This window comes from Pseudophryne corroboree, chromosome 12 (genome assembly GCF_028390025.1).
Source record: "Pseudophryne corroboree isolate aPseCor3 chromosome 12, aPseCor3.hap2, whole genome shotgun sequence".
Lineage (NCBI taxonomy): Eukaryota > Metazoa > Chordata > Amphibia > Anura > Myobatrachidae > Pseudophryne > Pseudophryne corroboree.
The window spans coordinates 133,042,015-133,069,269 of record NC_086455.1 but is presented as its reverse complement, the minus strand read 5'-3'; the positions used below and the strand labels follow the sequence as shown (position 1 = coordinate 133,069,269).

Below are 27,255 nucleotides of genomic sequence, written 5' to 3'. Positions count from 1 at the left end.
CACTGACGCCTTCCTTGCTCAGGCACAGTGTATTTATACCTGCAGCAAGGAAGGGATTGGCTAGGCAATTATGCAGATTATCAATACTGAGAACAGATTGGTGGAAATGATCAGCTGACAGAATCCAAGATGGCTGCGCCCATGCAGACACTTGGAGGGAAGTTTGGTTTGTAATCCATGTGGTATGAAAACAGTAATGGCGGCGCCGGCCACCGGAGACAGGAGGCGCCAAGCTGACAGGTGCACATCCAACCACGCGGACACAGCGGAGGCCACGGCTGACGTAATCGCCACTCAGACACTCTGCATGCAGAAGCTCAGGGACGGCGGCGGAGGCCGCGGGAGACGCCATGCCAGGTGTAATATGGTGTTTACTGTGACAGCGTCTCAGAGTGACAGGAGAGGATACAGGAATGTAAACATCAGGATAACAGATGGGATCCGGTCCTGGAGCGCTGAGCCAGCCTTAGGAGGCATCTGATGGGTAAGAAATGGCGTCCAGATACCCGGATCGTGACATGTGATAGTTTGTATAGGGTTTTTATGTGGAGTCTGGAGCCTGTTGAAGGGAGAGTGGTGGGTGGAGTGGTGGTTGTGAGCGGTAATTGGTGTGGGCTGTGGATGATGAGGCTGGATTGTGGATGGGTGCCGTTGGGTGTGTATGCTTGGGGCTAGCAGTGATGGATGGCGTAGGGAACAGGAGACTAAGGATTTGGAGGAGTAGTGGGTGTGGGGTCCAAGGGGATGGTGGAGGGTGTTGTAAGGTGTCATGGGTGGTTGAGTGACACATGGCCACTGTGGGTGGATATTGGGGGTGAGGTGTGTGTAGGGGAGGGGGTAAGTGGATGTGGAAAGCTGTGTAGAAGTGTGTGGGGTGTTGGCGGGGTGGTGTATTAGTGTTAGATGGGTGGTAGGTATGGTGTAGATTTGTGGGGGGGGGGGGTTTCTAGTGCGGTGCAATGAGGGTTGGCCAGGTGGCTGTGTTGTTGTGTGTGGGGAAGAGTCTGGTGCAGGTGTGTAGCGATGCAGTAGTTGTGTTATGATGTAGGGATTGACAGCTTTTGGGGGTGGATGGTGTTGAAGATGGTGCGTGTGGAGGATGTTTGGTTGTAAAAGTGGCCTGTGGCTGGGTTCTTGGTTTGCAGGTGTGTAAAATGTGGTCTGAACATGGTTCCTACTGGTGGAGGGTTGACTGAGGGGCCTTTGGAAATGGGGTAGGGGAATGTAAGTGGTGTGTGTTGACTGCAAAATGTGTGGTGGAAGGTAGGTTGACAGAGGGTGCAGCGTATGGCAGAGGTGGTAGGTGCTGGAAGGTGGGAGATGGGCAGGGCCATGGGTTGTATGTATTATTGTTTGCTTGGTGTTGTGATGGATTGGGTAGGGTGGTGAAGGTGTTGTGGATGGTGGAGTGCAGTTTGGCAGGGGTAGGGGGATTGTGCTAGGTGAGGGAAAGATGGTGTGGGTGGTGGATGTCCGTCTGTAGACAGGGGTGTGGATGTTGTCCATTGTGTGTATATGTTGTGCCCTAGGGGTGAGTGGTCATGGCTGGTTGAGGTTTACCTGTGTTGTGTGTTATTTTTGGGGAGGGTATTGTGAGGTGTGCTGTGGTGGAGTTTTTGGGTGATTGGTGTGTGGAGGTGGTGAAAGTTTTGTTGAAAATGGAGTGGTGGAGGGGTGGTGTATTTGTGAAAGGTGTTTGCTAGGTATGGGGCAACTGTGTTTGGGTGGTGGGCTTGTGAGGTGGTGTTGGAGAGGCAGGTGCATTGTTGTTGCCGGTGTGGTTTATTGAGGTGGAGTTGTGTTAACGTGTGGCTGTGGGACTGCAATGTAGGTTGTGACAGCTTGTGGGGAGAGATGGTGGTGAAGGTTGTGCGTGTGGTGTCCGTGTGGTTATAGAAGGGGAAATGTGGATGGGGTTGTTATTGTAGAGGTGCAGTGTAAAATGGCCTATGTACCTGTTGTCAGTGGTGGTGGGTGTCCTGTGTGGAGGATGAGAATGTTTGAGACAGAATGGAGGTAGTGTGTGTGTGTGTGTGTGTGTGTGTGTGTGTGTGTGTGTGTGTGTGTGTGTGTGTGTGTGTAAGTTTTGGTGTATGGTGGGGTTTAGATGGGGGTGTTGGGTATGGTCGAGGGGGTGCATAGGTGCTGTAGTTGGGTAAAGTTAGGTGGATTAGGGCTACGGACATAGTTATGTGAGCTATTTAGTGATGTGTTGTGATAGGGTTTGTTGAGGTTGACGAAAGTGGTGTTGTTTTGGTAGTGGTGGTAGGGAGGGTTAAGTGGATTGTTTGGAGTGGGGATGTAATTGTGTGGGTAGTGGTTATTGGGAAGCGTTGCGGAAGGTGGATGGGTAATGTATAGTTGGTGTGGGCTTGGGGGGAGGGATGGGTGAGCAGGCAGGAGGTGTTAAAGTTGTAGGAGTTGTGGCTGTGTGGGCCAGGGGGATAGGTGACTGTGTGTGAAGGTGGCATTGGGGTGTGGTTTAACATGGGTTATGTGGGTGGATGATGGGCGTTTGGGTTGTATGTATTATTGTTTGGTTGCTGATGTGATGGATTGGGTCGGGTGGTGAAGGTGGTGTGGATGGTGGAGTGGTGTTTGGCAGGGGTAGGGTGAGGGCAAGATGGTGTGGGTCGTGGATATCCAGGTGTGGTCAGGGTTGTGGATGGTGTCCGGTGTCTGTATATGTTGTGTCCTAGGGGTGAGTGATCATGGATGGGTGAGGTTTACATGTGTTCTGTGTTATTTTGGGGTAGGGTATTGTGAGGTTTGGTGTGGGCAGTGGTGGTGTTTTTGTGTGAGTGGAGTGTGGCGATTGGTAAAGTTGTGTTGTGGAAAATGGGTTGGTGGAGGGGTGGTGTACTTGTGAAAGGTATGTGTTAGGTATGGGGGTAGTGTGTTTGGGTTGTGGGCTTGCGAGGTGCTGTGGGTGTTGGAGAGGCAGAGGCATTGTTGTTGCGGGTGTGGTTTAGTGAGGTGGAGTTGTGTTAACGTGTGGCTGTGGGAGTGCGATGTAGGTTGTGACAGCTTGTGGGGAGGGATGGTGGTGAAGGTTGTGTTTGGGGTGTGTTTGTGGTTATAGAAGGGGACATGTGGATGGGTTTGCTATTGTAGAGGTGTAGTGTAAAATGGCCTATGTAGGTGTGTAGTCAGTGGTGGCGTTTGTCCTGTGTGGAGGCTGTGAATGTTTGAAACTGAAGGGAGTTTGTGTGTGTGTGTGTGTGTGTGTGTGTGTGTGTGTGTGTGTGTGTGTGTGTGTGTGTGTGTGTGTGTTTTTGGAGTATGGTGGGGTTTAAATGGAGTTTTTGTGTATGGTAGAGGGGGTGCATAGGTGCTGTACTTGTGTAAATGTAGGTGGATTAGGGGTAGGGGCATAGTAGGTATGAGTTGTGTTTTGTGGTGTCTTGTGATCGGGATTGTGCAGGGTGAGGAAAGTTGTGTGGTTTTTGGAGTGGTGGTAGGAAAGGTTAGGTGGATTATTAGAAGTGGGGCTGTAATTATGTGGGTAGTGTATGTGGTTGCTTGTAGGGTAGACGGGTAGTGTTGTGGGGTAACTGTTGTTGTGATGGTTTGACCTAATGCGTGTTTAGGCTCAGAGTGTGTACATGGTGGGTGTTGTATTTATTGCATGCTGCATTGTGGAGCGGGGTGAAGGAACAGTGTTTGGTGGTTGTTTTTTTTGGAAGGGGTACATAGATTGTGCAGGGTGTAGAGAAAATGGTGTGGTTGATGGCAGGGCCGGTGCTAGGGTGTTCGGCGCCCCCCTGCAAACTATAAATTTGCGCCCTCCAATATTCCTTTAGCGCGCACCAGGAAAAGGGTTGTGATCTCACAAGTAAGGGGCATGGCCACACAGTAGTACCCCCATTTAAAATTACGCCACAATGTAGTACAATCTTATTAATCTTATACGTAATGCCCCACCCGTAGTAGTAGCGTCCTTATATGTAATGCACCCCAGTAATAGTAGCATCCTTATACAAAATGCCACCCAGTAGTAGTAGCGTCCTTATACGTAGTGCACCCCCAGTAGTAGTAGCGTTCTTATACGTAATGCCCCCAGTAGTAGTAGCGTCCTTATACGTAATGCCCCCCACAGTAGTAGAGGCGTCCTTATACGTAGTGCACCCCCAGTAGTAGTAGCGTCCTTATACGTAATGCCCCCCAATAGTAGTAACGTTCTTATACGTAATGCCCCCCACAGTAGTAGTAGCGTCCTTATACGTAATGCCCCGCCAGTAGTAGTAGCGTCCTTATACGTAGTGCACCCCTGTAGTAATAGCGTCCTTATATGTAATGCCCCTCCCAGTACTAGTAGCGTTCTTATACGTAATGCCCCCCACAGTAGTAGTAGCGTCCTTATACGTAATGCCCCGCCAGTAGTAGTAGCGTCCTTATACGTAATGCCCCCCACAGTAGTAGTAGCGTCCTTATACGTAATGCCCCGCCAGTAGTAGTAGCGTCCTTATACGTAATGCCCCGCCAGTAGTAGTAGCGTCCTTATACGTAATGCCCCCCACAGTAGTAGTAGCGTCCTTATACGTAATGCCCCGCCAGTAGTAGTAGCGTCCTTATACGTAGTGCACCCCTGTAGTAATAGCGTCCTTATATGTAATGCCCCTCCCAGTAGTAGTAGCGTTCTTATACGTAATGCCCCCCACAGTAGTAGTAGCGTCCTTATATGTAGTGCACCCCCAGTAGTAGTAGCGTCCTTATACGTAGTGCACCCCTGTAGTAATAGCGTCCTTATATGTAATGCCCCTCCCAGTAGTAGCGTTCTTATACGTAATGCCCCCCACAGTAGTAGTAGCGTCCTTATACGTAGTGCACCCCCAGTAGTAGTAGCGTCCTTATACGTAGTGCACCCCTGTAGTAATAGCGTCCTTATATGTAATGCCCCTCCCAGTAGTAGTAGCGTTCTTATACGTAATGCCCCCCACAGTAGTAGTAGCGTCCTTATACGTAATGCCCCCCAATAGTAGTAGCGTTCTTATACGTAATGCCCCCCACAGTAGTAGTAGCGTCCTTATACGTAATGCCCCGCCAGTAGTAGTAGCGTCCTTATACGTAATGCCCCCCACAGTAGTAGTAGCGTCCTTATACGTAATGCCCCCCAGTAGTAGTAGCGTTCTTATACGGAATGCCCCCCACAGTAGTAGTAGCGTCCTTATACGTAATGCCCCCCAGTAGTAGTAGCGTTCTTATACGTAATGCCCCCCACAGTAGTAGTAGCGTCCTTATACGTAATGCCCCGCCAGTAGTAGTAGCGTCCTTATACGTAATGCCCCCCACAGTAGTAGTAGCGTCCTTATACGTAATGCCCCGCCAGTAGTAGTAGCGTCCTTATACGTAATGCCCCCCAGTAGTAGTAGCGTTCTTATACGGAATGCCCCCCACAGTAGTAGTAGCGTCCTTATACGTAATGCCCCCCAGTAGTAGTAGCGTTCTTATACGGAATGCCCCCCACAGTAGTAGTAGCGTCCTTATACGTAATGCCCCCCAGTAGTAGTAGCGTTCTTATACGTAATGCCCCCCACAGTAGTAGTAGCGTCCTTATACGTAATGCCCCGCCAGTAGTAGTAGCGTCCTTATACGTAATGCCCCCCAGTAGTAGTAGCGTTCTTATACGGAATGCCCCCCACAGTAGTAGTAGCGTCCTTATACGTAATGCCCCCCAGTAGTAGTAGCGTTCTTATACGGAATGCCCCCCATAGTAGTAGTAGCGTCCTTATACGTAATGCCCCCCAGTAGTAGTAGCGTTCTTATACGTAATGCCCCCCACAGTAGTAGTAGCGTCCTTATACGTAATGCCCCGCCAGTAGTAGTAGCGTCCTTATACGTAGTGCACCCCTGTAGTAATAGCGTCCTTATATGTAGTGCACCCCCAGTAGTAGTAGCGTCCTTATACGTAGTGCACCCCTGTAGTAATAGCGTCCTTATATGTAATGCCCCTCCCAGTAGTAGTAGCGTTCTTATACGTAATGCCCCCCACAGTAGTAGTAGCGTCCTTATACGTAGTGCACCCCCAGTAGTAGTAGCGTCCTTATACGTAGTGCACCCCTGTAGTAATAGCGTCCTTATATGTAATGCCCCTCCCAGTAGTAGTAGCGTTCTTATACGTAATGCCCCCCACAGTAGTAGTAGCGTCCTTATACGTAATGCCCCCCAATAGTAGTAGCGTTCTTATACGTAATGCCCCCCACAGTAGTAGTAGCGTCCTTATACGTAATGCCCCGCCAGTAGTAGTAGCGTCCTTATACGTAATGCCCCCCACAGTAGTAGTAGCGTCCTTATACGTAATGCCCCCCAGTAGTAGTAGCGTTCTTATACGGAATGCCCCCCACAGTAGTAGTAGCGTCCTTATACGTAATGCCCCCCAGTAGTAGTAGCGTTCTTATACGTAATGCCCCCCACAGTAGTAGTAGCGTCCTTATACGTAATGCCCCGCCAGTAGTAGTAGCGTCCTTATACGTAATGCCCCCCACAGTAGTAGTAGCGTCCTTATACGTAATGCCCCGCCAGTAGTAGTAGCGTCCTTATACGTAATGCCCCCCAGTAGTAGTAGCGTTCTTATACGGAATGCCCCCCACAGTAGTAGTAGCGTCCTTATACGTAATGCCCCCCAGTAGTAGTAGCGTTCTTATACGGAATGCCCCCCACAGTAGTAGTAGCGTCCTTATACGTAATGCCCCCCAGTAGTAGTAGCGTTCTTATACGTAATGCCCCCCACAGTAGTAGTAGCGTCCTTATACGTAATGCCCCGCCAGTAGTAGTAGCGTCCTTATACGTAATGCCCCCCAGTAGTAGTAGCGTTCTTATACGGAATGCCCCCCACAGTAGTAGTAGCGTCCTTATACGTAATGCCCCCCAGTAGTAGTAGCGTTCTTATACGGAATGCCCCCCATAGTAGTAGTAGCGTCCTTATACGTAATGCCCCCCAGTAGTAGTAGCGTTCTTATACGTAATGCCCCCCACAGTAGTAGTAGCGTCCTTATACGTAATGCCCCGCCAGTAGTAGTAGCGTCCTTATACGTAGTGCACCCCTGTAGTAATAGCGTCCTTATATGTAATGCCCCTCCCAGTAGTAGTAGCGTTCTTACATGTAATGCCCCCCCAGTAGTAGCGTCCATAAAGCGCGCGCACAGACATACCTCACACACACACACACACACACACAATTCACACATATATACACACATACACACTTCAAGTTCTCTCTCACCCTCCACTTACCTAAGCCAGTCTCCCTCTGTACAGCAGCCTGGTCCGTGTAGCTCCGCCCCCTTCCGGCCCGTGTAGCTCCGCCCCCTTGTGTCCCGTACTCGGCGCTGTCACAGGTGAGGGGAGGGGAAGGGAGAGAGGAAGCTTTTCATGCTGCAGGTGCCCGCTGCCAGTGCCTGTCATACAGTGACAGACACAGCACTGGCAGCAGCAGCAGCAGCAGTGGGGACAGGACGGCGCAGCAGGGAAGGAATGCAGAGCAGGGGGAGCGCCTCTCCGTCCCAGCGCCTCCCTGCACTGCATCCCTTCGCTGAGCGGGTAGCGCCGGGCCTGGTTGATGGGTGACCAGAGTGTAGCTGGACGGTGGATGTGGTCTGGCCAGTGTATGAGTTGGCTTAAAGGTGAGGGGTGGGTGAGGTGTTAGGAGGTGTAGTAGTTGGTGGAGTTGTACGTGTGGGCTGTAGTGTGAGTTTGTTGGAACGTGGCATGGCTGTGGGTTTTCTGCATAGGGTGCTTTGTGTAGGGTATTGAGGTGTGTGGATGGGAGGTTGGGGGGGGAGCTGCAATTGGCATGTTGGTGCTTGTAGGTGAGACGGGTACTGTTGTGGGCCAATTGTTGTTGTGATGGTTTGACAGAATCCATGGGCTGTGTAGAGAGGGAGGTGGGTGTGTGATAGGGGTAGGGTGGTGTTGGGCTGGATTGTGGCGGGTGTGGAAGGGAATGTGGGTGGAGAAGTGTTATTTTGGAGGGTAGATGCTAGAATCAAGTGGGCTAAGGGACCTTTTCCATTTGGGGGAGGAGTTACGACACAAGGGGGAGGAGCTACGCCAGCGGGATAGTTCCTCTACTGTCCACGCCACCAACTATTACCTTTAGTAATTAGGTGGTGAGCGAAGCGGAGCGAGCCACCGTGCCCGAAGCGTGGCGAGCGAAGCGAGCCCGCGAGGGTACTTTTCGGGTACCCTGTTCGCCCGTAGCTCCTCCCCCTGGCGACGTAGCTCCTCCCCTCAAAACGTCACAAGGTCCCTTCAGCCCCTCCGATATAGAACCAACCTATTTTGGAGGGGTACGTGGTTGTGTGTGTGGGTTAATAAAAAGTGGTGTGTACTGATGTTCGGTGGTTGTATAATAGCGTGGGGGTGGGTAGCTGCCTTTATATGTATTGGTCTAGGGTGAGGGATGGGGGTGGTGACAGGACGTGCAGTGTGTGATGGAGTTGTGGTTGTGGGTGTTAGGGGGATGGAGTTGGAGGTGTGCATGGGTGGAGTGTGTCGCCATGTGATGGATGGGTGGATGGTGGTGGGTTTTGTAGGGGTTCGTGTGTGTGCATAGAAGGGGGGGGGCAGTTGTTGAATTTAGAGTGTTTTTTGGTTGTGGGGGGGGAGAGCTGAATGTGTGGTGTATTTGTGGTGGGTGGTTGGCAGGTATGGGGTTACGGTGGGTGTGGGATGGGCTTAGGGTGTGTGGGGTGTGTAGGAGAGGTGTTTGGGTGGGTGTGAGTGTTGGTGTAAGGTGTGTGTGTGCTTTGTGTATGTTATCGTGGTGTGAGGGTAATGGCGGCAGGTGTGAAAGTTGGTGGGTGGTGGTGTTGTAGAGATAGGGAAGGTGTTTTGTCTGTAGTTGGAGGGGGGTGTAGGGTGCGTGCGTGTTGTTAGGAGTGTGCAGGCAGAGAGAGAGAGTGTGTGTGTGTGTGTGTAAGGTAGGAGGAGGCCATGGTATATGTGGCTCTATGAGGCAGCACTTGTCTCCCCCCCCCCACCTTGACATGAGTGCCCTGTGAGTGGAGTTTTGGGAAAAAGGGAGGCATGCACATGTATGCACATCGGGGGATGGGTGATAGGGGCGGCCGGGCATCTCTTACTGTGTGTGTGCCTAGTTGTTGGCTGGGTGGGGGTGCAGGTGTGTGGTGCTGGGAGGGGAGTGAATTGGTGTATGTGGAGCTGGAGGCAGGAGTGGGGAGAGACGTGTCGCCGGTAAAGAGAGAGGTGCGGCGTAAGCTTGCATAACTACATCCAAGTCAAGTATAACTCACTTTGACACAGACTCCGTTGTGCTGATGGCGTCCCTTGGTATTGTGGACCGGGGGCGGGTGGATGAGAGAGGTGGTGCGGTGGTTGTGTGGAGGTCGGGAGCAGTCTGTGCGTCCATGGTGCGCACGGCGTGTTTCCGTTAGAGTGTGTAGGCTGCGCGGCTGCAAGGCGAGAGATGGATTGTGCGGAGGGTGGCTTAGCGGCGGTGCGGGCTGCGGCTGTCTGGCCGTGCGTGGTGTGGACGGTGTGTCCCGTTGGTGGTGGTGGGTTTGTGTGGCTGACGGGAGGGGGTGGTGTTGCCTGCGGCTGTCTGGGCGGCCGTGGTGCGGACAGCGGGGCCCGTGCAGCGTGTCTGGATGTGGGAGGTGTTGCTGGGGTTGTGCGGGTGGGCTCAGTGCTGTGGGCTTAGGTTTCCCAGTGTTTGTGCTGGTCCGTTATGCAGACGTGGGGTCCGGGGTTGGCAGGGGCGTCAGTGACTGCAATTTGGAGCTGGTGCAGGGGTTTTGTGGAGGGTGGGTTTGGGGGTGTGGGGGAATCAAGGGAGGGCTCCATGGTGTGGTGGGTCCGTTCCTTGGTGGCTTCTGTGTGGGGATGGTGGGTGGATTCAATGGCTGCTGCTCCCGTTCTGCTAAGTGGTGTGGTGGGACTGTCAGGAGCTGCTAACTCCACCCAGCGTTAGAAAGCCAGGCACAGAGTCACAGGGCTAATATATAGGAGATATATATATGAAAAAAATTGTGTGGGTGATAACTGGCGCTACTCCTTCCCGTATATGTCCAGTGGTACTGCCATATAATTTCAGTGATACTGCCGTATATGTCCAGTGGCACTGCCGCATAAATCCAGTGGTGCACTGCCGTATAAATCCAGTGGCACTGCTGTATTAATCCAGTCCAGTGAAACTGCTGTATATTCCAGTGGTACTGCCTTATAAAGCCAGTGATACTGCCGTATATGTCCAGTGGTACTGCTGTATAAATCCAGTGGTACTGGCGTATAAATCCAGTCCAGTGATACTGCCATATAAATCCAGTGATACTGCCATATATGTCCAGTGGTACTGCCATATAATTCCAGTGATGCTGCCGTATATATATACCCTGTTGCAAAGCGGATTACTGAGGCCATAACAACTATACTGGTGTTAGACGTGCATCCGGTGTCTGCCATTAGTGCAGTGATGGAGGTAGTGTGTCCCCGCTACCAAATCCCGTCTAGATTCCACTTCACTAGGCAAGCGATTCCTGGACTGTACAGGGACATTAAGAAAAGTGTCCTCAGTGTCTTCAAAAATGCGGTTGTACCCAGTGTCCACTTAACCACAGGCATGTGGACAAGTGGAGCAGGCAAACTAAGGACTACATGACTGTGACAGCCCACTGGATAAATGTATTGCCCTCCGCAGCAACAACAGCAGTGGCACCAGCAGCAGCATCTCACAAATGCCAACTCATTACTAGGCAGGCTACGCTGTGTATCATCGGTTTCAGTATGAGGCACACTGCTGAGAACCTCTTACGGAAACTGAGGGACAGCATCGTACAATGGCTTACCCCACTTAGACTCTCCTGGGGATTTGTGACATCTGACAATGCCACCAATATTGTGCATGCATTACAAGTGGGCAAATTCCAGCACGTCCCATGTTTTGCACATACAATTCATTTGGTGGTGCAGAATTTTTTGAAAAATGACAGGGGCGTGCAGGAGATGCTGACGGTGGCCTGTAAAATTGCAGGCCACTTTCGACCTTCAGCGACTGCGTGCCGAAGATTGGAGCGCCAGGAAGCACTCCTGAACCTGGTCTGCCATCACCTGATGCAAGAGGTAATAACAAGGTGGAATTCAACCCTCTCTATGCTTCAGAGGATGAAGGAGCAGCAAAAGGCCATTCAAGCCTATACATCCACCTACGATATAGGCAAAGGAGGGGGAATGCACCTGACTCAAGTGCAGTGGAAAATGATTTCCGTCTTGTGCAAGGTTCTCCAACCCTTCAAACTTGCCACACGTGAAGTTAGTTCAGACACTGCCAGCTTGAGTCAGGTCATTCCCCTCATCAGGTTTTTGCAGAAGCAGCTGGAAAAATTGAAGGAGGAGCTAAGACGGAGCGATTCCACTAAGTATGTGGGACTTGTGGATGGAGCCCTTCATCCACTTTGCCAGGATTCAAGGGTGGTCAATCTGTTGAAATCAGATCACTACATTTTGGCCACCGATCCTATTTTTAAAGCCTACGTTGGATCTCTGTTTCCGGCAGACACAAGTCTGCAGAGGTGCAAATACCTGCTGGTGAGAAAATTGTCAACTCAAGCGGAACATGACCCGTCAACAGCTCCTCCTTCATTTTCTCCCGCAACTGGGGCTGCGAGGAAAATAATAAAACTTCCTACCCCACCCGCTGGCTGTAATGCAGGGCAGTGAGAAGCAAGTGTTGACATCTGGTCCGGACTGAAGGAGCTGCCAACAATTACTAACATGACTACTGTCACTGCATATGATGCTGTCACCGTTGAAAGAATGATGGAGGATTATATCGGTGACAGCATCCAAGTAGGCATGTCAGACTGTCCACATACATCTTTGCTATATCCTGCCATGTATGGCACAGTTTTGCATGCCATAGACCCAGAGATTTAGCCATGCCTTGTGATTTTTCTTAATTTGCTTCTTTAATATGTTACTTTATATATAATCTATTATGGCAAACAAATTTTTTTAAATCGATCCACTCGCTACTGGTGAAAAACAGTTTAGCCGTGTTTTGCATGTTGTGCCAAATTGAGCAAAATAGCAAAGATGTAAGTGGACACATCTCTATACTGGCAGGAAAAAGAGGCAATTTGTAGGCCCTTGCACAAACTGGCTTTATTTTACCTAAGTTGCCCCCCCTCGCGTGTGTACTCCAAAAGAGTGTTTAGTGCAGCCGGTAACCTTGTCAGCGATCGGTGTAGGAGGTTACTTCCACAAAATGTGGAGAAGATGATGTTCATCAAAATGAATTATAAATTCCTCCAGGAAGACCTTTACCAGCAATTGCCTCCAGAAAGTACACAGGGACCTGTGATGGTGGATTCCAGTGGGGACGTATTAACACTGTAAGGGGTGAGGAATCGGAGGATGAGGACGACATCTTGCCTCGGTAGAGCCAGTTTGTGCAAGGAGAGATTAATTGCTTCTTTTTTTGTGGGGGCCAAAACAAACCAATCATTTCAGCCACAGTCGTGTGACAGACCCTATCGCTGAAATGATTGGTTTGTTGAAGTGTACATGTCCTGTTTATACAACAAAAGGGTGGGTGTGAGGGCCCAAGGACAATTCCATCTTGCACCTCTTTTTTTCTTTGCATTATGTGCTCTTTGGGGCCTAGTTTTTTTAAGTTCCATCCTGTGTGCCATTGCAGTGCCACTCCTAGATGGGCCAGGTGTTTGTGCCGCACACTTGTGTCGCTTAGCTTAGCCATCCAGCTACCTAATTGCACCTCTTTTTCTTCTTTACATCATGTGCTGTTTGGTGACTATTTTTTAAATCTGCCATCCTGTCTGCCACTGCAGTACCACACCTAGATGGGCCAGGTGTTTGTGCCGCACACTTGTGTCGCTTAGCTTAGCCATCAAGCTACCTATTTGCACCTCTTTTTCTTCTTTACATCATGTGCTGTTTGGGGCCTATTTTTTAAATCTGCCATCCTGTCTGCCACTGCAGTGCCACTCCTAGATGGGCCAAGTGTTTGTGCGCCCACTTGTGTCGCTTAGCTTAGTTATCCAGCTACCTCGGTGCAACCTTTTGGCCTAAAAATAATACTGTGAGGTGTTCAGAATAGACTGCAAATGAGTGGAAATTAATGTTATTGAGGTTAATAATACAGTAAGAACAACAACAAAAAATTCTGTAATTTTCATTGTTTTTATGTTTTTTTCTAAAAAAAAAATCCAGACCCAACACCAAAACAAAAACTCGAAAGGGTGGTTTTGGCAAAATCAATCCAGGTCCAAAACACGAACGGAGATCCAAAACCAAAACACAAAACCCGAAAAGTGTCCGCCGCACATCTCTAGTCTTTTAAGTTTACATTGTAATGTGTAGTTCTTTCTCATCCTGACCACAAGAGGGCGCCATATCTTAAGATATTTTAGCTATATTTCTTCAAGTGTTCTTAAGTGTTAAAAATAGAACCGAAGTAAAAGCCTTCTCAAAATCAAAACATGTTAGCAGAAACACGCAAGGCACGTATTAAATAGAGTGTTGGAATACCCTTACATAGTGAGCTTCTGCTTCTTATTGCAGAAAAATCTGTTTCATATAGCGCATATAAACAACAACAAAAAAGGGTTTATTTTCATGGTATCATCTCATACTTGGGCTTCCCTATGTATGGGTAGGTGGAAGAGTGGAGGGAAGGGGTGAGCAAGCGTTTAAAGTACAATAAGGGTGTGTTTGTGTAATTAAATGGAGGCTGACCTGCATGGACCTGGATATTCGCCTGTCAGGAGGCACATCACTATACTTGCCGGGCACAGTGAGATCACAAGTACAGGGAGATGTGGCACAGCCAAGTAGATCTGTTCCCCCGATACGCAATGCTGTGATTACTGGTGTTGTAAAGAGAACACTGTGGGGCTACAATTTTATGTTTCAGTGTGAATTCCAGCATTAAACTGGCCAGACCTCCAGCTTCACTCAAGTGGCCTATGGGAGACTTGCTCACCGCGATGTGGGAGTGTGCTGATGTTCTGGGAGAGTAGGTAAGTAAGCATATTATTTGTGGGTGCCTTAAAAACTTGTGTAAGTGTACACTGATTACGATGACAGTCCGCACCTCCAGCTACTGGCTTCTGATTGGGCCTTCTTCATTGTTTGCACCTATGTTATAGGGTTTAGCAGTCGTGTGTCACCTTGTTTATTTTGCTGTTTTATATAAACAAAGAAAAATGACTCGGGCCCTACTACTCAGCCAGTTGTGTTACGTATATTGTTTTCTTTCTCCCTGAGCAATAGCCATTGTGTGTTTAGCTATCTGAGGCTTATCACGTTTATATTTCAATGTTAACGTCTCTAGATTCTGATTAAATTGTGACTGTGTGTAGTGTCTGTACAGAAATTTCTGCTGTCACTAAAGCGTTACTCTGTCTTTCAATTTTCCCACGAATTAGAAATGTCATTTTTGTTTCCAATAACATCAACTTTAATTTTGTATTGTGGCTTTGCACGTGCCTATAAGGTGGGCTTAGCACAGCTATTTGTTCTCTACCTTCCTTTTTCCAGAAAATAAAAATATATCACTTCGTCCAGACACTCCTCCGTTTCTCCAGCCACTCCCGCGTTTTTCCCAGAAACGGTAGCGTTTTTTCCCACACGCCCATAAAACGGCCTGTTTCCGCCCAGAAACACCCACTTCCTGTCAATCACATTACGATCACCAGAACGAAGAAAAAGTCGTGAGTAAAATTCCTAACTGCATAGCAAATTTACTTGGCGCAGTCGCAGTGCGAACATTGCGCATGCGCACTAAGCGGAAAATCGCTGCGATGCGAAGAAATTTACCGAGCGAACAACTCGGAATGACCCCCATGGATTTAAGGACTTCAAAAGGGTGGACTTTGTAGCACATTCCCAACAAGTATATCTAATCTGAAGCAGGCTGCAAGAAATATCAAAATAAATGAAGTGCTCATAAGTGATAGTTTTGTGAGGAGGAAAACAAACCCCTATTTATACTATTAAACCCCTATTTATATATCTAATAAGCAGATGGAACTGTCTACTTGTTTATGTGGATGATTCTGCTCCCGGTACTGATGGGATTGAAAGGGTGTGCTAGTGAGTTAGCTCAGATTTCCACATATATTTTTAATTTGTCTTTAGCAACTTCTACAGTCCCAGAATGTTTTAATTCCACTGTAGTCCTTACTGTTCCTAACAGTTCGGAAGTCAGTAGTCTGAATGACTTCCATCCAATTGCTCTGACCCCTCCTATAATGAAGTGTTTTGAGAGGATTGTATTGACGCATATAAAAGGTAAATTGCCTGCTGGATTTGATAATCATCAATTTGCTTACAGGAAAAATAGGCAGACGGAGAATGCTTTGTTATCTGTGATTCATTCCTCCTCCCGTAGGGGCCTATTTATCACCATCCGCATCCAAGGATGCGGATGTGTAGTGATAAAATCGGGCGAATCCGCACTGCGATAACTGATTACATCGCACGGATGTATCAATTATTGCATGCAGGGACAGAGCTTGCAAGCAAGCCCTGTCTCTGCGATGCCTGTCCGCAACATCATCAGGGTATTTTTCGGTAAAAATACCCCAATGTCCTGCTGCGCATGCACCGCCGACATTGCTGCTGCCATCTGGTCGACAAACCCCCGTTGCGACTACCGCCCCCCCCCCCTCCACGCCGCGGGCCTTCTCGCACGGTAAATATACTCACCAGGCTAGGGAATCAGTCATTGCTGCTCCCGCAGGGCAGAGTAGGTCTGAGTTGGTACCGTTAACTATTCATAACTTGGTGGTAGAAAGAGTTAAAGATTTGAAACTCTTGGGCACTGTTTTCTCAGAGGATCTGACTTGGGGCCTAATTCAGCATAGATCGCTAATTAGAGAATTCGCAAATGAATCGATTATCGAACGCATGTGCATGCCTAACGTTTGCATGCTCGTGGAGTAATAGCGACAGAAAATGTGTACAGATCGTAATTGCAATGTAGCAGCTGTTTCACTGACAGGAAGCCGGCATTTCTGGGTGGCCTGCCCGGGCGTTTTTTGGGGAGAGTCTCTGACGTCAGCGTAGACCACTTCCAGCCCGTCTCAGTCGCAGATTAGTGGTAGCCTCAGACTTACTTACATTTGCTCAGATGGCAAAGACTCTTCGATGCTCTGTAATTTGCGTTTGCATCTGCGAGTGTGTAACGATCTGCGATGCATTCGCAAATTTGCAGGGGGCGTTTTTTTCTCAGATTAACGATCCATGCGGAATTAGGCCCTTGGACTGCTAATATAGTATCTATTGTGAGGAAGGCCCAACAGCGCCTATTATTCCTTAGGAAATTGTATGCTGTAAATGTATCCAAGGTAAATTTGGTTAGGTTTTATCGCTATGTTATTGAAAGCATGTTGTTGTACTGTATTACAGTTTGGTACGGTAACAGAACCAAGGGTGATCGTAAGCTCTTGGAACATGTTGCATGTACAGCTGTGGGTATTATTGGCAGTGAGTCACTGTCAATTGAAGATATTTACAATGAAAACTGTTGTCTTAAAGTAAATAGCATTGGGGGTGATTCCGAGTTGTTCGCTCGCAAGCTGCTTTTAGCAGCATTGCACACGCTAAGCCGCCGCCTACTGGGAGTGAATCTTAGCTTATCAAAATTGCGAACGAAAGGTTCTCAAAATTGCGAATAGAAATTTCTTTGCAGTTTCTGAGTAGCTCGAGACTTACTATTCCAGTGCGATCAGTTCAGTCAGTTTCGTTCCTGGTTTGACGTCACAAACACACCCAGCGTTCGCCCAGACACTCCCCCATTTCTCCAGCCACTCCCGCGTTTTTCCCAGAAACGGTAGCGTTTTTTCACACACTCTCATAAAACGGCCAGTTTCCGCCCAGAAACACCCACTTCCTGTCAATCACATTACGATCACCAGAACGAAGAAAAAACCTTGTAATGCCGTGAGTAAAATTCCTAACTGCATAGCAAATTTACTTGGCGCAGTCGCAGTGCGAACATTGCGCATGCGCAATTAGCGAAAAGCGCTGTGATGCGAAGAAAATTACCGAGCGAACAACTCTGAATGACCCCCATTGTACACGATTGTAATCAGCCTAACCAGTGCATCTTCTCTCTCCTTCCAACTAAAAGACTATTCAGGTGTATCAAAGCTAGAACATCTTGATTCAAGAATAGCTTTTTCCCATCTGTCACTTTTAATTTGAATTGGTGATTTGTTACCTATATGGATGACCTGGATTTAAATTTCGCTGTGCTTTTTTTACAATGACAATAAAAAAATATCTATCTATCTATCTATCTATAGCTATTCTGTTGAGCGAGAAGAGGCTGAAATTGAAATGCTACAATCACTACACCAGGATTTTGAGACAAAACCCTTCAGAAACATAGCACATTACCTGGTGGTCTTGTGGTCTCTTGCCTTCTCCAGGTGGCAGCATGCTCTTCTGGGGATGAGTTCCAGTGCAGGCGTCTGAGGATCAAAATTCAGGTAAGCATTGCTACCCCCTGCAGTCTAAGCTTAATTCCCCTGCAGCCTAACCCTCCTGGTGGTGCCTAACCCTAACCGTCGTCAGCCTCAGGATGGGGACATTTCAGATGTTGACATTGTGAACCTGTGACAGTTAGAGGATGTCAACCTGCTGCTTGTCGATTGTTTGGAACATGGCGGCAGTCTAACGTCAACAGTGTGGTGTCAACACCGTATGAACATTGATATGGTTACTGTCGACCTATCGACTGGATACCTTGAGAGACAAAAAGTGGCAAAATGCACCCTGCCCTAATCACAGCACCCCGCTAAAATAACCTGACCGCTGCCGTCCCCACCTGTGGACCATAGTGTCCCGCAGATGGGAAAAGTTGTTGTTTAAAATGGCTGAATAGATGCCAGAAGCATGCGCATGCCATCTATTTACTTACGGTAACGGGAGCCAGCACCGCACCCCCCCAAGAGTGACGAATTAGGGACATGTCACAAAGAAACACCCCCTCCCCAACTGACCAAGCCCCCTTTTCAGGAGTGCGTTCAGCAAATGTGCGCACAGGGAAGCCCTCCCACACCTTAGCACCCAACCCCCGGTATGCCGGGAACACTACTGTTGGAACCCTATGCATTTTGACCTGGGGACATCTGAGCCAGACTTTATTAATGTATCATACCTTATTCTTAATTTTCTTTATATATCCTTATTTAGGTGATCAACTTTTTCTTTGCTCCGTTCTAGGTGTATCAAGAAGACGCCTATCAAGATTTCTGTTTTGTTATTTGCAGCTTTAGAATGCATGCTGCAGTAAGTATGCATTGGTGTGGCACATGGGTGTAATTAGATAAGCACAGTTATAAGAAAAGTACATAAGTAGGAAAAAAACACAATGGTCGCTGTGAACGCCGTAAATTTTTGTGAGAAAAGTTGAAAGTGTCTAGGCAGATTTGGAAATATTCCATTCACTTGAATGGGGGTTAACAGGAGGGAACACAAGTTGGATCTTCACACGTGGTTCCATGTTAATCAGTTAATTTTCAATGGAAAGTTATGTGCACGGAAAGCAATTAAATTAAAAGCTTTTACTTGACAAAAACAGAACATCCACAAAACATACCACTCATTCCCTTATAACCATGAACTATGTATTAATAAAGCTGAGAGCATACAAGCCCGAGCCACATGGACCAAGGAAACACAGAGCATTAAATAATCAAAGTGTATTGGTAGCCTTGTAATTTCACTTGTCCTACTATGTACAAGTATAGTAGAGTTGGTAGGAGGCAGGCATAGGAGACATTAACCTTGAGGGCAAGGAGGTCTAGGATGCATCTCTTCCACCAATATTACACAACAAGCAGCCATTCTTATAATGCAGATGATCTATTGTCTCCCTGTATGACCACATGGCATACTTAATCAACACTGGGCCGATTCAGAGATCTACACTAATACTGCCACCGTTGTGCCTTTGTGCGCAGAATACTGTGCCAAAATATGCAAATGTCGCAGCTGGTGGGTTTTGTATTAAGACGCTCCCTGGCAGCTTTGCAAATCCAAGCGACTGCATACAAGATTCAGCATCCGATGCAGATCAGTCGATTATTGGCCTTTGGAGTAACCCTGTGGCTACTCAGAATGGCCAACGGAACTAAGACATTGGCACCAGTGCACAGAAGGACGCAGATGCTGCCCCAACACGCCACTTAAAAACTGTCCCTAACTGCCAATCGTTCTTCACCCAAATCCTCTCTAAGTGACATGACAGAGGCATCGGGACGCATGCACTGTGTGATTCAGACGTATGAGCTCAAGCATCTAACACAATATGACTTTTTAATACATTTAAATCACTTGTGAACCCTCTCTCACTTAACCCACCAGCCACTATCAAGGCGCAAGATCTTACTTCCTACTTCAAGGACAAGATGAATAAGATCCAAGATGAAATGGTATGCTCTTCGTTAGTCAGTGACCTGCTCACTTTTATACCTGAACCCTCTGGCATTATCTCTTTATTTGATCCCACAAATGAAGGTGAAGTGTCAACACTCTTCTCATCCTGCTACTCTACTACCTCAACTTTTGAGCCTATACCCTCACAGGTAAGTAAATTTCTGTCTCCTGTGCTCAATCCAACTTTAACTAACATCTGTAATCTCTCTCTCTCTCTCTCTCTCTCTCTCTCTCTCTCTCTCTCTCTCTCTCTCTCTCTCTCTCCTGGTATCTATCCTTCACTGTTCAAGCATGAAGTGATTACTCCTATTCTGAAAAAAACTAAATTCTGACCCTAACTCTCTGTCAAACTACCGTCCCATCTCTCAGCTCCCATGCCTCTTCAAGCTACATGAGAGACTTGCCTACACTCGCCTCACACACTTTCTTAATTCACACAAGTTATTGGATTCTCTTCAGTCAGACTTTTGTTGCCAACACTCCACAGAGACAGCACTAACTAAAGTAGTGAATGATCTAGTCACTGAGAAGTCCAAAGGCCATTACTCACTTCTTATTCTTCTAGATCTCTCTGTTGCTTTTGACACTGTTGTCCATTCTCTTCTCATACAAACGCTACAATCCCTAGGAATTCAAGACACAGCCCTCTCTTGGTTCCTATCCTCCCTATCTAATCGCTTCTAATCCCTTCAGTGTTTGCTTCTCTGAATCCACCTCCTCTTTGCTACCTCTTTCAGTTGGAGTACAACAAGGCTCGGTCTTAGGTCCTCTGCTTTTCTCTATCTATACCTCATCTCTTGGTAAACTTATCAGCTCTTTTGGATTTCAGTATCATTTGTACGCAGATGATACTCAAATCTATCTATCCTCCCCAGATTTGTCACCATCTGTATTGGTTCGTGACACTGAATGCCTTTCTGCCATTTCATCTTTGATGTCATCTTGCCACCTCAAACTTAATATTTCCAAAACAGAGTTAATTATACTTCCACCGCCCAATAGTAGTTACCAACCTGATATGTCTATCACTCTTGAGAACTCAAATATCAATCCTACCCCACAAGCTCGCTGCCTAGGTGCATTAGTTTACTCAGAACTGTCTTTTGTTCCCCACATTCAATTTGTCTCAAAATCATGTTCCATGCAGCTAAAAAAAAACTCTCCAAAATATGACCATATCTTACAAGACACTGCAAAACCTCTAATCCATGCTCTCTTTATCTCCCACATTGATTATTGCAATAGTCTTCTTATTAGTCTTACCAAGAAGATATTCTCACCACTACAATCCATTCTGAATGCAGCTGCGAGGCTAATCTTCCTCACCAGACGTTTATCGGCTGCAGATCCACTCTGTCAGTCCCCCCATTGGTTACCTGTATTCTACCGTATTTTATACAAAACACTTTTACTCAACACAAGGCCATTAATCAAACTACACCAATGCACATCTCTTCGCTTTTCTCAAAATATCTCCCAACCTCTCCGCTTTTTACTAGAGATGAGCGGGTTCGGTTCCTCTGAATCCGAACCCGCCCGAACTTCATGTTTTTTTTCACGGGTCCGAGCGACTCGGATCTTCCCGCCTTGCTCGGTTAACCTGAGCGCGCCCGAACGTCATCATCCCGCTGTCGGATTCTCGCGAGGCTCGGATTCTATCGCGAGACTCGGATTCTATATAAGGAGCCGCGCGTCGCCGCCATTTTCACACGTGCATTGAGAGTCATAGGGAGAGGACGTGGCTGGCGTCCTCTCCGTTTAGAGAAAAGAGAGACACAGTAGAGACGAGAGAGACACAGTAGTAGTAATTTTGGGGAGCATTATTAGGAGGAGTACTACTATACTACTATACTACTTGCTGAAGTGATATAGATTAGATAGTGTGACTGTAAGTGTATTGTATTATCTGACTTGTGGGGGAGACACTGACAGTGGGGAGCAGTTAGAGTCTGAGAGCAGGACTCAGGAGTACATATAACGTACAGTGCACACTTTTGCTGCTAGAGTCAGTGCCACACTGCCATTGTTGTGACCACACTGACCACCAGTATAATAATATATTTTGTGATTGTCTGCTTAGGACTCGGAGTACTAGTTGCAAGTTGCAACGTGAGTGACCTGACCACCAGTTTAATAATCAATCACCACCAGTTTAATATATATATATATAATTGTATATAATATATATATATATATATATATATATATATATATATATAATATTGTATACCACCTACCCGTGTTTTTTTTTTTTTTTCATTCTTCTTTATACATACTACTATAGTAGCTTACTGTAGCAGTCTGCGGTGCTGCTGACCTGACAGTGTCCAGCAGGTCCGTCATCAGTCATTACATAATAAATATATATAGTACCTGTCCGGCTGCAGTACTAGTGATATTATATTGATTTCATCTCATTATCAATAATTTATCATCCAGTCTAGACTCTATATTAGCAGCAGACACAGTACGTTAGTCCACGGCTGTAGCTACCTCTGTGTCGGCACTCGGCAGTCCATCCATAATTGTATACCACCTACCCGTGGTTTTTTTTTTTTTCTTTCTTCTTTGTACATACTACTATAGTATAGTAGCTTACTGTAGCAGTCTGCGGTGCTGCTAAGCTGACAGTGTCCAGCAGGTCCGTCATCAGTCATCATTACCTAATAAATATATTATCTACCTGTCCGGCTGCAGTACTAGTGATATTATATATACATACATATATATATTGATTTCATCTCATTATCAATCATCCAGTCTATATTAGCAGCAGACACAGTACGTTAGTCCACGGCTGTAGCTACCTCTGTGTCGGCACTCGGCAGTCCATCCATAATTGTATACCACCTACCCGTGGTTTTTTTTTTTTCTTTCTTCTTTGTACATACTACTATAGTATAGTAGCTCACTGTAGCAGTCTGCGGTGCTGCTGAGCTGACAGTGTCCAGCAGGTCCGTCATCAGTCATCATTACCTAATAAATATATTATCTACCTGTCCGGCTGCAGTACTAGTGATATTATATATACATACATATATATATTGATTTCATCTCATTATCAATCATCCAGTCTATATTAGCAGCAGACACAGTACGTTAGTCCACGGCTGTAGCTACCTCTGTGTCGGCACTCGGCAGTCCATCCATAATTTTATACCACCTACCCGTGTTTTTTTTTTTTTTTTTTCTTCTTTGTACATACTACTATAGTATAGTAGCTTACTGTAGCAGTCTGCGGTGCTGCTGAGCTGACAGTGTCCAGCAGGTCCGTCATCAGTCATCATTACCTAATAAATATATTATCTACCTGTCCGGCTGCAGTACTAGTGATATTATATATACATACATATATATATTGATTTCATCTCATTATCAATCATCCAGTCTATATTAGCAGCAGACACAGTACAATAGTCCACGGCTGTAGCTACCTCTGTGTCGGCACTCGGCAGTCCATCCATAATTGTATACCACCTACCCGTGGTTTTTTTTTTTTCTTTCTTCTTTGTACATACTACTATAGTATAGTAGCTTACTGTAGCAGTCTGCGGTGCTGCTGAGCTGACAGTGTCCAGCAGGTCCGTCATCAGTCATCATTACCTAATAAATATATTATCTACCTGTCCGGCTGCAGTACTAGTGATATTATATATACATACATATATATATTGATTTCATCTCATTATCAATCATCCAGTCTATATTAGCAGCAGACACAGTACGGTAGTCCACGGCTGTAGCTACCTCTGTGTCGGCACTCGGCAGTCCATCCATAAGTATACTAGTATCCATCCATCTCCATTGTTTACCTGAGGTGCCTTTTAGTTGTGCCTATTAAAATATGGAGAACAAAAATGTTGAGGTTCCAAAATTAGGGAAAGATCAAGATCCACTTCCACCTCGTGCTGAAGCTGCTGCCACTAGTCATGGCCGAGACGATGAAATGCCAGCAACGTCGTCTGCCAAGGCCGATGCCCAATGTCATAGTACAGAGCATGTCAAATCCAAAACACCAAATATCAGTAAAAAAAGGACTCCAAAACCTAAAATAAAATTGTCGGAGGAGAAGCGTAAACTTGCCAATATGCCATTTACCACACGGAGTGGCAAGGAACAGCTGAGGCCCTGGCCTATGTTCATGGCTAGTGGTTCAGCTTCACATGAGGATGGAAGCACTCAGCCTCTCGCTAGAAAACTGAAAAGACTCAAGCTGGCAAAAGCACCGCAAAGAACTGTGCGTTCTTCGAAATCCCAAATCCACAAGGAGAGTCCAATTGTGTCGGTTGCGATGCCTGACCTTCCCAACACTGGACGTGAAGAGCATGCGCCTTCCACCATTTGCACGCCCCCTGCAAGTGCTGGAAGGAGCACCCGCAGTCCAGTTCCTGATAGTCAGATTGAAGATGTCAGTGTTGAAGTACACCAGGATGAGGAGGATATGGGTGTTGCTGGCGCTGGGGAGGAAATTGTCCAGGAGGATTCTGATGGTGAGGTGGTTTGTTTAAGTCAGGCACCCGGGGAGACACCTGTTGTCCGTGGGAGGAATATGGCCGTTGACATGCCTGGTGAAAATACCAAAAAAATCAGCTCTTCAGTGTGGAGGTATTTCAACAGAAATGCGGACAACAGGTGTCAAGCCGTGTGTTGCCTTTGTCAAGCTGTAATAAGTAGGGGTAAGGACGTTAACCACCTCGGAACATCCTCCCTTATACGTCACCTGCAGCGCATTCATAATAAGTCAGTGATAAGTTCAAAAACTTTGGGTGACAGCGGAAGCAGTCCACTGACCAGTAAATCCCTTCCTCTTGTAACCAAGCTCACGCAAACCACCCCACCAACTCCCTCAGTGTCAATTTCCTCCTTCCCCAGGAATGCCAATAGTCCTGCAGGCCATGTCACTGGCAATTCTGACGAGTCCTCTCCTGCCTGGGATTCCTCCGAACCATCCTTGCGTGTAACGCCTACTGCTGCTGGCGCTGCTGTTGTTGCTGCTGGGAGTCGATGGTCATCCCAGAGGGGAAGTCGGAAGACCACTTGTACTACTTCCAGTAAGCAATTGACTGTCCAACAGTCCTTTGCGAGGAAGATGAAATATCACAGCAGTCATCCTGCTGCAAAGCGGATAACTGAGGCCTTGACAACTATGTTGGTGTTAGACGTGCGTCCGGTATCCGCCGTTAGTTCACAGGGAACTAGACAATTTATTGAGGTAGTGTGCCCCCGTTACCAAATACCATCTAGGTTCCACTTCTCTAGGCAGGCGATACCGAAAATGTACACAGACCTCAGAAAAGGACTCACCAGTGTCCTAAAAAATGCAGCTGTACCCAATGTCCACTTAACCACGGACATGTGGACAAGTGGAGCAGGGCAGGGTCAGGACTATATGACTGTGACAGCACACTGGGTAGATGTATGGACTCCCGATGCAAGAACAGCAGCGGCGGCACCAGTAGCAGCATCTCGCAAACGCCAACTCTTTCCTAGGCAGGCTACGCTTTGTATCACCGCTTTCCAGAATACGCACACAGCTGAAAACCTCTTACGGCAACTGAGGAAGATCATCGCGGAATGGCTTACCCCAATTGGACTCTCCTGTGGATTTGTGGCATCGGACAACGCCAGCAATATTGTGTGTGCATTAAATATGGGCAAATTCCAGCACGTCCCATGTTTTGCACATACCTTGAATTTGGTGGTGCAGAATTATTTAAAAAACGACAGGGGCGTGCAAGAGATGCTGTCGGTGGCCAGAAGAATTGCGGGACACTTTCGGCGTACAGGCACCACGTACAGAAGACTGCAGCACCACCAAAAACTACTGAACCTGCCCTGCCATCATCTGAAGCAAGAAGTGGTAACGAGGTGGAATTCAACCCTCTATATGCTTCAGAGGTTGGAGGAGCAGCAAAAGGCCATTCAAGCCTATACAATTGAGCACGATATAGGAGGTGGAATGCACCTGTCTCAAGTGCAGTGGAGAATGATTTCAACGTTGTGCAAGGTTCTGATGCCCTTTGAACTTGCCACACGTGAAGTCAGTTCAGACACTGCCAGCCTGAGTCAGGTCATTCCCCTCATCAGGCTTTTGCAGAAGAAGCTGGAGACATTGAAGGAGGAGCTAACACGGAGCGATTCCGCTAGGCATGTGGGACTTGTGGATGGAGCCCTTAATTCGCTTAACAAGGATTCACGGGTGGTCAATCTGTTGAAATCAGAGCACTACATTTTGGCCACCGTGCTCGATCCTAGATTTAAAGCCTACCTTGGATCTCTCTTTCCGGCAGACACAAGTCTGCTGGGGTTGAAAGACCTGCTGGTGAGAAAATTGTCAAGTCAAGCGGAACGCGACCTGTCAACATCTCCTCCTTCACATTCTCCCGCAACTGGGGGTGCGAGGAAAAGGCTCAGAATTCCGAGCCCACCCGCTGGCGGTGATGCAGGGCAGTCTGGAGCGACTGCTGATGCTGACATCTGGTCCGGACTGAAGGACCTGACAACGATTACGGACATGTCGTCTACTGTCACTGCATATGATTCTCTCACCATTGAAAGAATGGTGGAGGATTATATGAGTGACCGCATCCAAGTAGGCACGTCACACAGTCCGTACTTCTACTGGCAGGAAAAGGAGGCAATTTGGAGGCCCTTGCACAAACTGGCTTTATTCTACCTAAGTTGCCCTCCCACAAGTGTGTACTCCGAAAGAGTGTTTAGTGCCGCCGCTCACCTTGTCAGCAATCGGCGTACGAGGTTACATCCAGAAAATGTGGAGAAGATGATGTTCATTAAAATGAATTATAATCAATTCCTCCGTGGAGACATTGACCAGCAGCAATTGCCTCCACAAAGTACACAGGGAGCTGAGATGGTGGATTCCAGTGGGGACGAATTGATAATCTGTGAGGAGGGGGATGTACACGGTGATATATCGGAGGATGATGATGAGGTGGACATCTTGCCTCTGTAGAGCCAGTTTGTGCAAGGAGAGATTAATTGCTTCTTTTTTGGTGGGGGTCCAAACCAACCCGTCATTTCAGTCACAGTCGTGTGGCAGACCCTGTCACTGAAATGATGGGTTGGTTAAAGTGTGCATGTCCTGTTTATACAACATAAGGGTGGGAGCGAGGGCCCAAGGACAATTCCATCTTGCACCTCTTTTTTCTTTAATTTTTCTTTGCATCATGTGCTGTTTGTGGAATGTTTTTTGGAAGGGCCATCCTGCGTGACACTGCAGTGCCACTCCTAGATGGGCCCGGTGTTTGTGTCGGCCACTAGGGTCGCTTATCTTACTCACACAGCTACCTCATTGCGCCTCTTTTTTTCTTTGCGTCATGTGCTGTTTGGGGAGGGTTTTTTGGAAGGGCCATCCTGCGTGACACTGCAGTGCCACTCCTAGATGGGCCCGGTGTTTGTGTCGGCCACTAGGGTCGCTTATCTTACTCACACAGCTACCTCATTGCGCCTCTTTTTTTCTTTGCGTCATGTGCTGTTTGGGGAGGGTTTTTTGGAAGGGCCATCCTGCGTGACACTGCAGTGCCACTCCTAGATGGGCCCGGTGTTTGTGTCGGCCACTAGGGTCGCTTATCTTACTCACACAGCTACCTCATTGCGCCTCTTTTTTTCTTTGCGTCATGTGCTGTTTGGGGAGGGTTTTTTGGAAGGGCCATCCTGCGTGACACTGCAGTGCCACTCCTAGATGGGCCCGGTGTTTGTGTCGGCCACTAGGGTCGCTTATCTTACTCACACAGCTACCTCATTGCGCCTCTTTTTTTCTTTGCGTCATGTGCTGTTTGGGGAGGGTTTTTTGGAAGGGCCATCCTGCGT

The 27,255-nt window shown here is 47.5% G+C and overlaps 2 long non-coding RNA genes across 3 annotated transcripts in view; one reads left to right on the top strand and one right to left on the bottom strand.

Annotated features, from left to right (window-relative positions):
* Positions 1–27,255, bottom strand: part of LOC134980984 (uncharacterized) — a 201,941-nt gene that overhangs the window by 26,625 nt on the left and 148,061 nt on the right. The window lies entirely within an intron of this gene.
* LOC134980983 (uncharacterized) overlaps positions 13,445–27,255 on the top strand; it is a 212,892-nt gene continuing 199,081 nt past the window's right edge. The window contains exons 1-5 of one of the 2 annotated variants that reach the window (XR_010190495.1): positions 13,445–13,997; positions 17,289–17,474; positions 18,211–18,276; positions 19,354–19,421; positions 19,507–19,574. This is a non-coding gene — a long non-coding RNA (uncharacterized LOC134980983). Of the gene's footprint in view, positions 13,998–17,288; positions 17,475–18,210; positions 18,277–19,353; positions 19,575–27,255 lie in introns of both variants that reach the window. The other variant, XR_010190494.1, reaches the window with a different exon arrangement.